The sequence below is a fragment of the Halichoerus grypus genome, chromosome 1 (genome assembly GCF_964656455.1).
Source record: "Halichoerus grypus chromosome 1, mHalGry1.hap1.1, whole genome shotgun sequence".
Lineage (NCBI taxonomy): Eukaryota > Metazoa > Chordata > Mammalia > Carnivora > Phocidae > Halichoerus > Halichoerus grypus.
This window is the reverse complement of record NC_135712.1, coordinates 44,180,752-44,198,875: the sequence shown is the minus strand read 5'-3', so window position 1 is coordinate 44,198,875 and position 18,124 is coordinate 44,180,752. Positions and strand designations below refer to the sequence as shown.

The window sequence follows — 18,124 nt, the reverse complement described above, 5'->3', positions numbered from 1 at the left end:
AAAGGTTATTATAAAATCTGAATGCCATACCTATTTTGTACCTTGTAAGTCTTCATAATATGATATTTTACATCTAAACCTGTTATTAGAACCCCAAATTAAATATCTATTTAAAGGTCAATCATTATACCACCTAACAGTGGCCAAAGGAATTCTTAATAGCTTAAAAAGCAAGAGCAATATCAGCATGATATGATATGTGTAACATTTTATTAGGTAGACAAAAACACAAAGACAAAAACAAGAGAAAGTTAACATTATACATGTATATTTCTATAAACATCTATAACATATAATAGGCATATTTGTATTGATGAACTGTCATTTGTGCTGGATAATCACTGTGATTCTATTTCATTTAAAATTATCTTAACAAAAATGAATTAAAAGTTCTGAAAAACAGATTTGTTTAACGAATCCCTAATTAAATGTATTGCTTAATATAAATTTTAAGAGTTTCTAAAATATAGCTAGTCATGAGACCATTTCAACACAAACAGAGCAAATAAAAGAATTATTCCCTAAAACAATGCATCATTCCACAGAAAGTTAAAATTAGTATTTATTGGAAGGGTCTATTTTGTGGCTACCAGGAACGAGAAGAAAAAAACTCTGAAACAAAAGCCTTGAGGAACCATAAGTCAAGTCTGGGAAACTGCAATTAGTATGCAAACCCAATAGGAAAAGGAAGACAAAATCAGGGAACAATAAACAAAGGCTGGTTGATGATAGGTAAAACTGGATTGAATTAGAAGGGGGTCAAAACCAAAGCAAAAATGAAAGAGCATTTAGAAAGATGGCTGTAAATGGCACTGATGTTTATTTGTTGCTGATCAGTAATTAATGAATAGATTGAGTTGGCTTCTATGTACAAGACCTGGGAGAATAATAAATAATTGTGGTTTTAGTGAGTAGAGGTTATAGGATGGATTTTAGTCTATTTTGTCTGTGAGAAAGAGAAATAACTTGATTCCTATACAGATGATTCATGGATGCTCTGATGGATGGTGACAAGGAATAATATTTAATGATGTTGCGCAAGTTCTGAGTGATATTGGTTGACCATTTTATGGTCACAGTTGTGTCAGTTACAAAAGTAAGCAGTAAAAAAACACTATGACAAATATAAATATTTACATTATTTGATTTCTTTCTGTAATTTCTTTTTTTCCTTAAGGAATACTCTAACACAAGTTTCTATCAAGTCACCATATTTCAATATCTCCTCTACCCTTCCTTTCTCCCTGATATACTTTTTCTTTTTTTCTTTTTTAAAAAGATTTTATTTATTTATTTATTTGTCAGAGAGAGAGAGACAGAGAACACATCAGCAGGGGGACCTGCAGGCAGAGGGAGAAGCAGGCTCCCCACTGAGCAGGGAGCCCAATGTGTGACTCAATCCCAGGACTTGAGCTGAGACCCATGACCTGAGCTGAAGGCAGATGTTTAACCGACTGAGCCACCCAGGTGTCCCCTGATATACTTTTTCTATACTGAGTATACTCAAATGTAAGGCATAGGGAAAGTAAGAGAGTAATTAGTATTATCCACATATTGAATATACAGAACCTAAATAATAGCTTAAAATTTTATCAGTTCTGAAATTGTAATTTATTTAGTGACATGGAAGAGGCTTCATTTCTCTTGTTATCCAAAATAGTTTCTTACATTTCTTACCATATATGATTTCTTACAAAAGTATATTAATTTACCCCATCTTTGTCCTAATTTAGTAGCAGTAGCTCTCGTTAAAAGGGAATTTTACCATTAGGATATCCTTCTCTCTTCTAGAAAAAAATACAGATGTTAAGTCACTAGTATTGAACATAATAGTAGCTTATTAAAACCACAGGATGGAAGGTAATGATGTTGCCAGAACTATCAGGAATATTGTTCTCTGTGATAGCTAGAATTGCAAGATATCTTCCAAGATTCCCCTTCTGATATAGACACATTATATGGTCCCTTCTCCTTCAGTGTGGTGAGAACATGTGATGTGATGGGACATGTTTATAGAGTCTTAGAAGGAGAAGAGAAAGAATGTGGTGACAAAATTTTGATGAGGTAATGGCTGAAAATTTCCAAAACTGATAAAGACAATAAGCCATATGTTAAAGAAAACCTGACTCCAAAGTAGAATTTTAAACAATTTATCTATATAGTAATGCAATAGAGTAAAATTGCAGAAAAGCAAAGACAAAAGAAATTTTAACATGCCCCTAGAGAAAAACAACAACAACATAATACCATCAAAGGAACAACAATAGAACTGAAATCTATTTTCTTAACGATGATAAAAGCTAGAAGACAAATTATATTTTTAAAGTGCTGAAATAAAATAACTGTCAAGCTAGGAGTTTAAAGCTAGAAAAAATATTTCAGAATGAAAATGAAAGAAGGCATTTACAGATACACAAAACTTGAAATAATTTACCATAGTAGAACTGAGTTAAAGAAAATACCAAATATTGCTCTTTAAACAGTGAGGGTATAGCTAGGAGATACAGGCAGAAATTAAGGCTAAATATATTGGTGAATCCAAATAAATATTGCTTCTATCAAAACAGTGATAATGATAAAGTGTTGATGAGTTTAAATACACAATTAAAATCCATAAGAAGAGTGCACAGAAATTGGGAAAGGCAAAGAGTTAAAGTGCTTGAAGTTTCTTGCTTTGTCTGGAATAAAGCACAAAAGTTGTGGTTAACTTCAACCAGAATAAGTCAAGATTCAAATTTTTATCTCTGCAATAACCATTAAAATAATGGTAAACAAGCTAATAAGTTCTATGCTGTTTACTCTGTTTGTCATATTCTAGACAGATGACCTTTCTTTACCCTGTTCTTTATCCCTGGGAGGCTGACATTCCATGGGCATCCTTGCCCTTTGACCCTTCTTGGCTTTGGCTACAGGCACTGGCATGAAGTATGCGGTTAAGAGAATAAAGATTGGGTATATCCCCAATTCAATCTTTATCGCAGTTATTACATCCTACTAAGGCTACACACACGGGAGAGCTGTATTCAGTAACTCCAGTCTCCATTAACTCCCACAGAAAATATATGTGCCCTAAGGGACAACCAACCAGTCCTTTACTGCACTAGAAACTGACTGCAGGTACAAGAGTGAGCCCAGCTGAGAGCATCAGAGCCCAAGCCAAGTTGCTACCCCACAGAATGATTAGCTAATAAACTTTTGATCTTTAAAGCCACTCACTTTCAGGTAGGTTGGTGCGCAATGGGGAATGGAAGGGAAGTGCGTGTGAGATCATCACGTGAGTTGGTAGACAAGATCTGGCGGTTTAAACCAGACTGAACCGAAGCAATCAGGGGCAATGGATGTGGTCCTTTTGAGAGCTCAAGATGGCAGTGAACCAACGTATACTCATCATCAGTCACTGGCCACAACCTGAGTCGACATGACTTGCTGACCTGGATCAATGAGTCTCTCGGCAGCTGAATCTGACAAAGGTTGAGCAGTTGTGTGCAGGGGCTGCCTACTGTCAGTTTATGGACATGCTGCTCCCTGGCTCCATTGCCTTGAAGACGAATACATCCAGAACTTCAAAATGCTACAAGCAGATTTTAAGAGAATGGGTGTTGACAAAATAATTCCTGTGGACAAATTAGTAAAAGGGAAGTTTCAGGACAATTTTGAATTCCTTCCATGGTTCAAGAAGTTTTCTGATGCAAACTGTGATGGAAAAGACTATGACCCTGTAGCTGCCAGACAAGGTCAAGGAAGGACAGTTGCTCCCTCTCTTGTTGCTCCAGCTCTGAACAAACCAAAGAAGCCTCTCGACTCTAGCAGTGCAGCTCCACAGAGACCCATTGCAGCACACAGAACCACTGCAACCCCTAAGACTGGCCCAGGTGTGGTGCAAAAGAAACTTGGTATGGGCAACGGGGATGATGAACGGGGATGATGAAGCAGTGAATTGATGCAGCAGGTCAATGTATTGAAACTTACCGTTGAAGACTTGAAGAAAGAGAGATTTTGACTTTGGAAAACTAAGGAACATTGAATTGATTTGCCAGGAGAACGAGGGCAAAAACAACTCTGTATGGCAGAGGATGGTGGACATTCTGTATGCCAGAGCCGAAGGCTTTGTGATACTTGATGAAGGGGGCCCACAGGAGGAACAAGAAGAGTGTCGACAGCCTGGACCAGCAGAGCAACATGCGAATTCTTCACTCCAAATCATGTGCTTAAGTATAAAACCTCCCTTATATTATTCTTAGAGGACTCACGGGTTTCTTTTCATAAGCAAAAATGTACCTCTTCTTAAAGTGCACTTTGCAGAAGTTTTACTCCTTTTCCAATGAGTTTGAGTTAGGACTTTTGTAGCAGAGCAGTATTAAATTCTAGTTGGTTCACCTAGGGAACAAAGAGGCTGACCATGGGGCTCACTGGGTGGTGGCTGGTAACACTGATTGCTGGAGAAGGTGTTTTTATGTAATACACTGAGGTGGAGAGCTCACTACAGAAAGATAAAGACTGATCTGAATTTTAAGCTAATGTGAAATCTTAGCAGAGAACATTTTAATAAGTAAATGCCTTAAGAGTATTTGAATGTTTCCTTATTTCAAAATATAAAATGTAACATGACAGGAGATTTTATGTATTTGACATTGTGTCTGAGAAGGAAGGGCTAGATCTCTGGACCTTTGGAATCTGCTGTTCACAGGCCTTCCAGGGCTGCTTGAATCCTCAAAGGCCTAGACCTTGGTCCAAAAGGAAAGTTTAAAAGTTGCTCTGTAGGGGCGCCTGGCTGCCTCAGTTGGTAGAGCATATGACTTCATCTTGGGGTTTTGAGTTTGAGCCCCATGTTGGGTGTAGAGATTACTTAAAAGTAAATTAAAAAATCTAAATAATCAAGTGTATTCTATTGATTACTTGTATTACAATCACGAGGATGATGTTCTAATGTAGATAACTAGAGTCATTCTTTTATTTTATGAATCAGCTTCTCTGAGTTTTCAAAGTTACCATAGTGTTTCTGAACCTTTAGTACACCTTTGAATCACCTGTATTCTTGAGAATCTAAAACTGAAGTATATACATAGTAGGTGTATTATGTGACTTTTCATATATATTTTCATGAAGAATTACAGGTGGTCAAATAAAACATTCTATGAGGAATATTGCTTCAAAGAGCTCTTTATTAGTTTCATTAATTGATGAATCTTTGTTAATAAACTCAGTACAGTGCCTCATTATAGAAGGTGCTTAATTGATATTTGTCATTAAATTAATGACTCATTTGATCTATTATTCTTTTTCAGAATGGGCAAGATAATATTCTTAATTCTTAACATGGAATAATTTTAAAATAGATATATCAATTATATGTATGTATATATGTATTTCATAAACTTGTTGAAGAAAAACGTTTTCAATGACACTTGTTAAAGATAGTAAGGCAGATTTTATTCAGGATCATTGCAATATGTATAGGAACCTCTGTAATGAGATATTACAGTGGGGGAGAGAGATTGGGCTCAATGCCAAATACAGCATAAGCCAGCGGGTGTTTATAGCTAAGGAGCAGGGTAGAGCGTGGTCAGTGAAAGGAAAATTAGGAGACATCTGGCTAAGGGAGGGAGATTCTGGCTAAGCTGACCTAACAGGATTCTTGTTGAGGACAGGCCAGAGTGATCAGACATCACCTGGGAGATGTGGAGGATGAGGAACTTGCTCAGGTAGCCAGGGTAACAGATGTGGAAAGTGAGGAGTTCTGATTAACCTGACTTTTAGCAGGGTTCTTGCTAAAACTAGATTTTACAAGGAAATGAACAGATAGATTTGCCAAAGAGAAGGTTCAGGGGCCTGACTAAAGTTTGGTCAAGCAAAGAATCTTTGTCATACTCCATATATACAGGGACATTAAATTTTATTTCTTCTGGTTGTCATGTAAAGTAAGCTAAATGATGCAGGTAAAGTGAACTAAAAGATTATATATCAGTCTTACTGAATGATTAATATTGCTAAAACGTTATGAATTTCTAACAGATTCAAAATAAGAATTGATTTTAGGAGGATTATTAAATTGTATCTATAATGATAAAAGGGATATTTATCTCTCATTCTTTCTACATCAAGTGCACTATCCCTACTTAATGTATACTAAGTGGGTCATGTACTCCTTGCTGACAAGAATAAATAGAGATAGCTACATTAGATATAATCACTTTCTGGGGAAATTTTAAAATGTTACATTAATTTGTAAATTGATATAATTGTTTTGTTTACAAATTGTTAGAATTTCAACCTCATGATTAAAATAATGTGGCACAACCTTGCTTTTGTTAAGTGTGATATCCTTATTTTGCTAGGAAAAGATTCTTTTAATAATGCTTTCTTCTTGGCCTTAGATTTTTAAGCTGCTTAAGATAAAAAAAAATTTCATGGGGATCAACTGGTTATTTACAAAAATGTGTAATAGGTCATCTCTTGAATAAATACCACCAAAGATGTCGGCGTAATCTGAGCTAACACTGCAAATCATATTTAATATGTAATTAAAACATCTAAATATTGAAGAAAGGAAGCTTCTATGGAAGTTAATAATAAATTATATCAGTTTGCTCACCACCATACCTTTGAAAATTTCTGCCATTAAGAAACAGATTTGACCTCTATATGGTTCTCATTTATTACTGTATTGCTACTTTTTAAAATTGGTGTGATAGAATTTGGTAAATCTTACAATTTTATTGATCATAGTGTTTTACTAGCCAAGTGCTATGAAAGTGTATATTAAAAAGCTAAATATAATGAAAAACACATGCTTAAATCTCTAATTCTCCTAATTATTATATTTTATATGGGGCATTTTTCTGTAGAAAACTCTAAGCAGACTGTGAGGGCAAAGTGATTCAAGATATGTCATTAACAATGGCCAAGATTGCCTCTCATACACAATTTAGTATCTATTACTCTGGAAGAGACAGAGTCAATAGAATAAAGGAATAAGATACATAACTGAAAATTGGGTTTGAATTCATAACCTGAAATTTCCTTGAACCTTCAAACAAAAATTTAAGTCAAATTAAGATAATATTATTGGGTTCTCAATACCATCTAAATAATAAATGAGTTGTATAGTTTCTTTTAATTTATCTGTTTTATCTTTAAACCTATTAAAATATTTGCTTCAGTGCATGAACTACTTTAAGAATTTTACATATTTCAAAACTAAATCATTATGTCAAAAACTAAATCAAAAGAGTCACTACACTTTTAAAAATCTCACTTGATGCTTTTCATGACAATTCCTAAGTACATTAGGATGAACTTGCTTTATCTTATATACAGATGAAGAAAATGCAGTTTAAAAAGTTATGTTTTCTTCAAGGACTTTTTTTATTTTTAAATTTTTTAATTTAAATTTTAGGTAGTTAACATACAGCGCAATATTGGTTTCTGGAGTAGAATTCAGTAATTTATTACTTACATAATACACCCAGTGCTCATCATAACAGATGCCCTCCCTTAACATCCATTACCCATTTAGCTCATCCCCCACCTACCTTTCTCCAGCAACCCTCAGTTTGTTTCCTATGATTAAGAGTCTCCTATGGCTTGTTTTCCCTCTCTCCTTTTCTTCTTTTCCCCTTTTCCATATGTTCACCTGTTATCTTTTCCACATATGAGATCATATGGTATTTGTCTTTCTCTGACTGACTTACTTCATTTAGTTTAATCACTCTAGCTCCAAACATGTCATTGCAAAGGGCAAGATTTCATTCTTTTTGATGGCTAATATTCCATTGTATATTTATACCACATCTTCTTTATCTATTTATCAGTAGATGGACATTTGGGCTCTCTCCATAGTTCGGCTATTGTTGATAATACTGCTATAAACATCGGGGTGCACGTATCCCTTCAAATCTGTATTTTTGTATCCTTTGGGTAAATACTTAGTTGTGTAATTGCTGGATGGTAGGGTATTTCTATTTTTAACATTTTGAGGAATCTCTATCTTGTTTTCCAGAGTGGCTGTACCAGCTTGCATTCCCACTATAAGTGCAAATGGTTCCCCCTTCTCTGCATCCTTGCCAATACCTGTTGTTTCTTGTGTTGTTAATTTTAGCCATCCTGACAGGTGTGAGGTGGTATCTCATCGTGGTTTTGATTTGTATTTCCTTAATGATGAGTGATGTTGAACATCTTTTCATGTGTCTGTTAGCCATCTGGATGTCTCTTTTGGAAAAGTGCCTATTCATGTCTTCTAAATGCTGGAGTTGAGTCTATTAGATATCGTTGGGTCATGCTATAAAATAAACAATCTAAAATTCTTGGGGATTTACAACATCAAATAGCTATTTCTCACTGAAGTTTTGTTTGCTATGACTTTGCTTTGGGATGCAGTCCAGGTTGATGTCTGCACAATATACCTTCACATTTTACTGCCCCAATGGACAGAGCTTTCTAGCACATGTTCTTCCTATAGCACAGGGCATAGGAACAAAACAGGAGGTGGAAACTTGCAATGCCTCTAAAATGTCTGCTTGGATGTGGCATACACATCCCATTAGCTAACACAAGATAATTGTGCAAAAGGAATTAATGATTGAAGTCAATGGAAGCAGGATTGTATTATCTGCCTATAGACAAGGAAGACTGAATAGTTGAGAACAATAATGCAATTTGTTGTTCAAAGTTTCATGATCATATTTTCATAAACATAGTCTCATCCTCTTTTTCATATATTCATCATCAGCTCTGTATGATGTGTGGTATGTAAAAAAATGATTTGGAAATCTTAGGGGTTTTGATCTAGTTTTAAAAATAAGTATAAAGGAATTATCTAAGAAAAATTAAAAGGTGGGACCAAGCAACTTCCAAGTACAGTAAAGTGTAAATTCCCTAGGAATTCAGAGAAAGACAAAGTAGTTTGTAGATGGAAGAAGATGATACATTGAGGAATTGGGGAAAATTTTTAAGAAATGAAATAAATCTTTAAGAAATGATATATTTTTATTGGCATAGAAGATATATGAGGACATTTGGACGTGAAAAAGAGCACGGACATAGCTGATGTGACCTTTGATAGATATTAATAACATTTTGTAGATTTACTCCTCTCATAGGGAAGGCTTCTGTTGTATAATTAGGAGATATGATTGGATAGGTAAGGTAAAATTAGTTACTGCAGAATCTTGCAATACAGAAGGAGATGATATAACTTAATTCATAGGTAATAAAAGCCTTCCTTCCCAAAAGTATAACCAATGTTATGAGATAATTTTAGAGAACATGACATGTCCTGATTTTTAAATATATTTTTTAAGTTTTAATTTAAATTTCAGTTAGTTAATATACAGTATAATATTAGTTTCAGGTATACAATATAGTGATTCAACACTTCCATACAACACCGAGTGCTCATCATGACAAGTGCACTCCGTAATCCCCATCACTTATTTAACCCATTCCCAACCCACCTCCCCCTTGGAAACCATCAGTTTGTTCTCTATAGTTAAAATTCTTTCCTGGTTTGCCTCTTTTTCTTTTCTTTCCCTCTGCTCACTTGTTTTGTTTCTTAAATTCCATATATGAGTGAAATCATATGGTATTTGCCTTTCTCTGACTGACTTATTTTGCTTAGCATAATATTCTCTAGCTCCATCTATATCATTGTAAATGGCAAAATTTCATTTTTATAGCTGAATAATACACACACACACACACACACACACACACACACACACACACACATCTTCTTTATCCACTCATCAGTCAATGGACACTTGGGTGGTTTCCATAATTTGGCTATTGTAGATAATACTGTTATAAACATTGGGGTGCACATATCCCTTTGAATTAGTATTTTACTATTCTTTGGGTAAATACCTATTAGTGTACCTGAAAAACTGTAGTGATCAAAATAGTATGGTACTGGCACAAATATAGACCCATAGATCAATAGAACAATATAAAAACCCAGAAATAAACCCACAACCATATGGTCAATTATTCTTCATCAAAGCAAGAAAGAATATCCAGTGGGAAAAAGACAGTCTCTTCAAAAAATGGTGTTGGGAAAACAGGACAGCAACATGCAGAAGAATGAGACTGGACCACTTTCTTACACCATACACAAAAATAAATTCAAAATGGATGAAAGACCTAAATGGGAGGCAGGAAACCATCGAAATCCTAGAGGAGAACACAGGCAATAACCTCTTTGACATTCATAGTAGCACCTTCTTTCTGGATGTCTCTTGAGGCAAGGGAAATAAAAGCAAAAATAAACTATTGGCACTTCATCAAAATAAAAAGCTTCTGCACCGTGAAGAAACTAATCAATAAAACTAAAAGCAACCTACAGAATGGGGGAAGATATTTGCAAGTGATATATCTGCTAAGGGTTAGTATCCAAAATATATAAAGAACTTATCAAACTCAACAGCCAACAAATAAATAGTCCAATTAAAAAATGAGTAGAAGACATGAATAGACATTTTCCAAAGAAGACATACAGATGATCAACAGACACATGAAAAGATGCTCAACATCACTCATCATCAGGGAAATGCAAATCAAAACCACAATGAGATATCACCTCACACCTGTCACCATGGCTAAAATCAACAACACAGGAAACAAGGTCATTGGAGGGTGTACATGAGAAACTTCTGAGATATAGGTAATTGTCTGTTTTCTATCATGTTTGGAGGTTAACTGGGTGTATTAGTTTTGTCATAATTCATGTATATGTACACTTGTTATTTGTGTACTCTATGTGTGTTATATTTTCATAGAAAAGTTTACTTAAAATTTTTTCCTACTTATTCCTATATAGATTTTATAAACCAAAGTATTAGAATTCAGTATTGTTTTGGGGAAACTATATTCAGTCCCTTATTGATGAAGAGTAAAACTGTAGTGAGGAAAAGATGAATGACTGTAACAATAATAGCTGCTGAACCAGAAGCTTTAACAATACTCTAAAAATGCAGAAGGTGACTTCACCTTACAATTACTCAAGCAAATTCTCATTTAATATATTTTTTGCATATGTAAATAAAAGTCATTGTGTTTATTGAATCACTAATACACTTCTGGATAATTTATATTCCTTAAATAATTTACACTTTTCTAATAAAAAAATTCAACAACGGGGAACATTTATAAAAAATAATTGGGCTGGATACATGAGCAACTGTAGAGAAAAGAAATATTGTCTTTTAGATTTCCTATTTTCTTTTACATCTTTTACATCTTTTGCAAGCCATTTAATCCTGAGTCTGCTGATTGGGTAGAACAGACTGGTAACTGCCTACGGTGACTATATATAAACGTTTTTAAAACATCAAGGGAATGGATTACAATACAGTGCCATTTAATGGTAGGTTTTATAAGCAATTCTTTATTTAACCAGCAAAAAGAAAATGGAAATGCTTCAGCTACAATAAATACATCCACATACACACACACACACACACACAAACCCAAAGGGGAATAATCAGGTATCACAGAAAAGTGTGAAATGTTTTACTAATTTTTTCATGATATTTTCTTTGAATCAATTAGGAATTAATAATTAAATTTATTTATAAATATAGTTTTTACTTATACATATTGAGTTCTTTCCATTCTTAAAATATTGAATACATTCAGTATAATATTGAAAAATAATGAAAGAATATCTATTTCAGAATAAACCTAATTATTAACCTGCCCATGGCACCTACCTACAGGCTTCCATATCACAGTTTTTATACTGTTTGATGTATAATCTCTCCAGGTGCTTGGCTTTGGGCATAGCATGCAGAGGAATGAAATGGAGTATTAACCAGCCTCAAAACCAGGAATAACTCTTCCAGCTTATGATATTAGCTGAGGCTTTGTTTAGAGAGCTATTGTTATTGCCTGAGCAAGAAAGAAAGTTCTCTTAACAATATTGCTTATAATTAAGATCCAGAGACATCAGATAGTTTGGAGGAGGCACCAGCTCAGTAGAATATAAGGGATAATCATTCTCAGCAGAGGATAATAAACAGATCACATGGTAGTGATAGTGTTAGCAGCAGTCCCTGATCCCATGGGATCTGTCAACCAGGTTCTAAAGCAAACTTGGGAACCATATAAGAACTGTGGACATTGGACCATTGGCAGCCATTATAAGATGATATTGCAATGCCTGGCTCATAAGTATAAACAATGCATTCATTTTTACCATGTTAAAGCCAGCATTCTTGCTAATAGAAGAGAGGTGTGCAGGCGAGAAGCCTCTGATACAGGTATGCATAAGGTGAAATATGTCACAGAGATGACATATCAAATTGGAAGAGGATCAGTCAAAGATCTAACTCTGAAGTATTACCACGGTTTCATGGATTACAATTGTAGGTAATGAAGGGGGGGTTGACACTCTCAAAAATCAAACCATGAGCATTCTAGTAATTTGAATTTGGGGCTCTTGCAAGGGTGCTAAATCTTGTGTCATAAAGAAGGTCCCCTTATTGACAAACTCTCACATATTCAATTTTATATTATGCCACCCTTGTTCCAAGAAACCTCATGATCCACTCCTAGGTATATGCTCTTGGTTCCTGTACCTTCTAGCCAGAACCTATGGCTTGCAGAGTTTATAATACCTTTCTTTCCATACTGGCTCAGTTCTTCCCTAGTTAGGCCATGCTAATAATTAGTTTGGTGACCAGAAGGACACGTAGGAGCATATCCTAAGCAGGAAAGCATTTGGTTAGACACGTCTCTCATATGAAGTTTTACAATAATCTTCAAGAAGGGAGAGTGCTTTTTCCTAATGAGAAGGGTTTGGCCATTTCTATATCCTAAAAGGCTCAGGAAAATCTCTCCAATCCCAAGGTTCCCATTCCTTCCTTATCAAGGTCCTGGATACTTGGACACTTGCCAAATCTGTGATTTTAAAATTTTCTGCATTTCTGCTACTCTTAGGATTGGGTCTTGATCATGGTCCACATTTTAGTTGCCTTCAGGCTATATTCTATGAATATTACTTTAAATGCTTCCACGGAGGTCCCCCGGCTCTCACACTTTTCTTTGAACTGGTATTTAATTGCTTATGCTTATAAAATCTTAAAAAAAAAATGAAAATAAAAGCTTTGGTAGTACTCCATGATAGGCACCCAGTTTAACAGTCTATATTTATACTGTCATTTGCCCTATACTCTCTATTATCAGAGATAAGCCAGTTCATCTCCTTTCTCTCCCCCAGTTGACCACAGGTAAATATCTTAGCAATTGCATTCTATAGTATGTTAAGAAACATCAATATCCAACTATGGAGTGCCAGGATTCTCATTGTTCACTAGCTGGAGAGACAACAAACTCCGGAATCCCTAGAGTCTGCTTCTTAGGGCCATTCCTGGTAACAACAACTGTCTTAGAATGGGTTCCCTAAAAGCAGAAACTGAGACAAATATTTGGGAGCACAAGATTTATCAATGAAAGAAAGCAGGATGACATAGTGGAGACCTTTGCAAGGATGTGGTCTCAGTTGAAATCTAAATTGCATGAATTGTAACACAGAGTTGATCCCATCTTCAGGTGAGTGGACTGAGATTTTGTGCTCCCCTTTTAGTCAGTCCTTGGCTGTGGGCTTCCCCTGGGTGGGCAAAACCTATCAGATGAGGCAGGTTCTATTTTGCCAAGGACAACTTTCCCAAAATGGGGAGTCTGCAAGCCACTAGCCTTTAGCACCCACAACAACTGGGGACTAGGTGCATTGGCTCAGAAAAGGTGACTGGTAACTTTGCTACAAGTGAGTTATGGCAAGAGTGAAGAGCTGAATTTTGAAATTGATACCCAGTTTCAAAACTTGCAATCTGCCTGGTAATTAATATTTTTTTCCTCAAAAAATGATAGAAATATTTATACTGGATATGTTTTATTATCTCTCCATCAAGAATTGACTAGTTAAATATATTTTAAAATGATACTACATAGTAATTTTTCCTTATTTTTATAATCCAAGATTTTTATTACCTGTATTATAATTAGCAATGAGAATATTTAATTCTAGCAAGTGCATAAATTATTGGTAATATTGAAATCATCTTGAAATTGTCTGTCTTGGGTACAAAACTAAATAGTCTACATAATGGAAAAAAATTAACATGAATGCAAAGAACTATTCTTGATTATAATGCCATATTTGTATAATTTTTGTTAATGATCTTATTTGAAAATAATATCCCTTATGTCTAAGGTTGATGCTAAGATGAACCACCTATGAAAATAATATATAAATGAGGTTAAATATAAATTCTTTGGAAAATCTTCTGGAATAACTAATAAAGAAGCAGTGTAGAGGCTGGACTTCTATAAACTCATCAATCAGACTCAGCTGTCTATTAACAGGAGCCCCTATTAACAACTTCTGTCAGTATCCTGATGGATTTCACTGGATTTTATTTGTAATGAGAGACTGACAAGATGCTCTATTGTGAATGAAGGTCCTTCTCCCCTAGATTTATCAAGTAGGCACTTGTTACCAAAATCACACCACTCATTATTTCATCAATGCATCCATGCTGATTTGGGTTCCCAGAGCAATTTCTAACAATAAAAGAAAGCCCATGAAATGCTGATAAAAATGTACATTTTTATAGTACTGAACAATCTTTCAACCACTGTCACATTTTTCCTCTTATTTGATTTTTGCAACTGCTGAAAGAAGTTGGCAGGGCATACCATGTCTGGATTTTTGGTTTGTTTGTTTTATGTTTTTTTTTGTTTTTTTTTGGTGAAAAACAGACATTAAAACATATCCAAGGCAATATAGAAAGGAAGTGTTAGATCCCAAACCAGGCTCTAGCCCATTTCCTATTTCCTGATATCTCCAAAGCCTTCTAGCATTTACAATGTTACAGTGTTTTCTCTCAATAGATAACAAAGCATTTTACAAATATATTTGTAAAAAATACATAGCATTATTTTCATTTTATGAATGAAGTAGATCAGTCATATAATCCTAGAGGCTTAATAACACAAAGTTAAGCAGGCCCCATTTGATACTTCCCTGAATTTGGAGAATGACAATTTTGCTAATTACTGCCTTTTCAATTGTTAGCAGCAGGACTTGGACTTGGCTGAGGATTTTAGCAATGGAATAATACTTAGTGAAGTGGCCCAAATTCAAGAAGCAAGCTAAAAGAGTATGGCAATACAATTCAAAAGACCTTCCCAACAGGAAACAGCTTAACATGTTTGCCCTGTTCTGTTTACTGTGCAGTGCTGTTCTATCAGCTGCTTAATTTAAAGATGGCCCACATGCTTCTCCCCTCCCCTCCAACGGGGAGGCAGCAGGTGCAAAGATCAAGTTCCTTTCCTGATGTGGAAACATGGCATTCAGCAGAGTAGGCAGGGACTCAAATCAAACAGTAGTTGTCAAGAGCATCAGCCCTACAAAACAACTGCCAACCTCCTGCACTCCTCAGATCCCAACCTCTTCACCCCCAGATTATTCCATCCTCCTCTTCAATTTGATCCTCAGGAATGATTCCAACAGTGGGCAGACAATAAAGAGCAAGGGTTCAAGAAAATAAGGAAAATGAGACAGCGAAATGCTTTTACTGCCCTTTTAGAAATCTGTGTGCTCCAGGAAGTGTTATATTTGGTCACTGTACCACAAGGCAGAAAGGGGGAAATCGGGTTAACACCGGCTTCATGATGTGGCAGCTGGTTTGTATCTGAGGCTTTATGCTCATGCCAGTCTCAGGCCTAGGTAATTTATAATAGCCTCAAGTTCCAATATAAAAAGCACATAGCTGCAGGGAGACATGTCAGCTTCCCTTACATAGCCTGTCATTTCCTTGGAAACATAATAATTAAGATGTCTGGTATAACTGCTTCTGCCAGAAATATTTTTAGATTTCAGCCCATTTCAAGAAACTCTAAATTCAAGGAGGGAATTATTAAATACTGCATGACAAACTAAGGAAAGTAGTCTTACAGGTTTGTTCTGTCAAAAGGAACAGATACTTCATCTAAATCTCATGACAGTAAGTAGAGGAATACCTAGACTTGAATTAAAAATAAAAGAATTGGCATCAGTTTGATTAGAGCAAAAGCAGTTGAGATGAGAGAGAAATATTCACTCTTAATCCAAAGCAGTTTTTCAGTCTAAAAGACTGACACACTTTTAAAGGTAGAATGGCACCATCCCCCATCTTCAAATTAATGTAGCTGTTTCTTCTGATTTCCCACATTATTCATAAACAAGCTACTTACCATAGTATGGGGGCACTACTGAGGATGTTACTCAGTATCCATTTGTTGCAACTATCAGAAGAGGCAGCGCATGACATTTGTATGGTGAATTAATTTCCTGGAGATATGATAAAACTTCCTACTGCATTAAAATAATTTAACTTGTAATATGTTTAACTCATAGAGGAATACCATTAGATAGTTAAAAGGAAGATTTGAATTTAATAGGTTAAAATAATTTAAAAGAGAGGGTAAAAAGTACACTTTAACAGAGAATGCTACTTTTCTGAACTCTTTCAGGTTTTCTTAATAAAAATTCTTATTTTTAGGCAAAGACATACATTCAATTCAATTACAACAAAACAGCCAATATCTATATGATGATAACAAAGATTGTATTACATTTTTATGATAAATATTAAGAGAAAGAGTAAAAAGGTATTCAGATTCAACTAACATTTGTTTAAAACCTACTATGTTCCAGATAATGTGCGAGGTGACCACCCCACAGACACTATCTCATTTAATTATCAGAACCATCTATTGAAGGATTCATTCTGTACCCATTTCTAAGTAAGGAAGCTGAATCTCAACATCATAGTTATTATAAGGCAAATCTGTGATTTGTCTCTACCACTCTTAGTGACTCCTTTCTTTTTGAACTACATTTCTTTTTTTTTTTTTTTAAGATTTTATTTATTTATTTGACAGAGACACAGTAAGAAAGGGAGCACAAGCGGGGGTGGAGGGAGTGGGAGAGGGAGAAGCAGGCTCCCCACTGAGCAAGGAGCCCAATGTGGGGCTCAATCCCAGGACCCTGGGACCATGACCTGAGCCGAAGGCAGATGCTTAACATCTGAGCCACCCATGCGCCCCTTGAACTACATTTCTTTAAAAACCTTCTATCTATTAGTTTTCATGGAAGACCATTAAAAATACCATGCTGAAATCTTTATTTCCTCAAAAATAAATATTAAAGATTATAACTCTATTAGATATTTACCACTATACAAAAGGGTCCTCTGAGAATGAGAGAATTCATTTTGAGGAGCCATTGAAGTTACGGTAATACTAGGTTAAATAGACTGTATCTTTTTCAAAATGTGACTTAAAGGCTCGTGTAGACTCTGCTAACACAAATCCAAGAAGTAGAACCTTAATGATGTAATGTTCATTTTCCTTATCTTGCTCTATTTTTCTTCTGCACTCGTCACCTCTCTGCTCTAGTTCTACTTCTTTTGCTATATCTGTTTCTATCTGTATACCTCCGTGTAGGTGTATCCATCCTTCTGCCTTTCTATCTATATTTGCTGTTCCTCTCTCCACTCCACTAAAAAGTGAGCAGCACCTTGAGAGAGGAGGACTGCCTGTCGGGTTCACTGGTATTTTCCCTCACCTGATTCATAGTAAGCTCGATAAATATTTGTTGGATGAAGAAATGATGCACTTACTGACTTTCAAATAGGAATGTCTGGTTACAGGTGTAGTGTCTTCCTCAAATTCATGCTTACCTGAAACCTCAGAATGTGACCTTATCTGGAGATTAAATCATGGATTTAGAGTGACCTTAAATACAATGACATGTGTCCTTATAAGAACAGGAAAGGACACAGATACACAAGGAAAAAGGCCATGTGAAGATGGAAGCAGAGATTAGTGATGCTACCACAAACTGAGGAAGGCCCGGAGTGCCTAGAAGCTGGAAGAGGCAAGGAATAGTCTTCTCTAGAGCCTTCAGGGGGAGCAAGGCTCTGCTGACACCTGATTTCAGACTTCTAGCCTCCAGAGAAAATAAAATTCTGTGTTTTAAGCCAATCAGTTTGTGGTACTGTGTTACAGGCAGCCCTAGGAAACTAATACAACAGGAAAGTTCTTTTTGTGTTTCAGGAATTTGACCAACTTGGGCTACGAGAAG

The 18,124-nt window shown here is 35.5% G+C and overlaps 1 pseudogene; it reads left to right on the top strand.

Moving 5' to 3' along the window:
* The first annotated feature begins 3,372 nt into the window (after positions 1-3,372).
* Positions 3,373-4,241, top strand: LOC118521625 (microtubule-associated protein RP/EB family member 1 pseudogene; annotated as a pseudogene).
* The last annotated feature ends 13,883 nt before the right edge of the window (positions 4,242-18,124 follow it).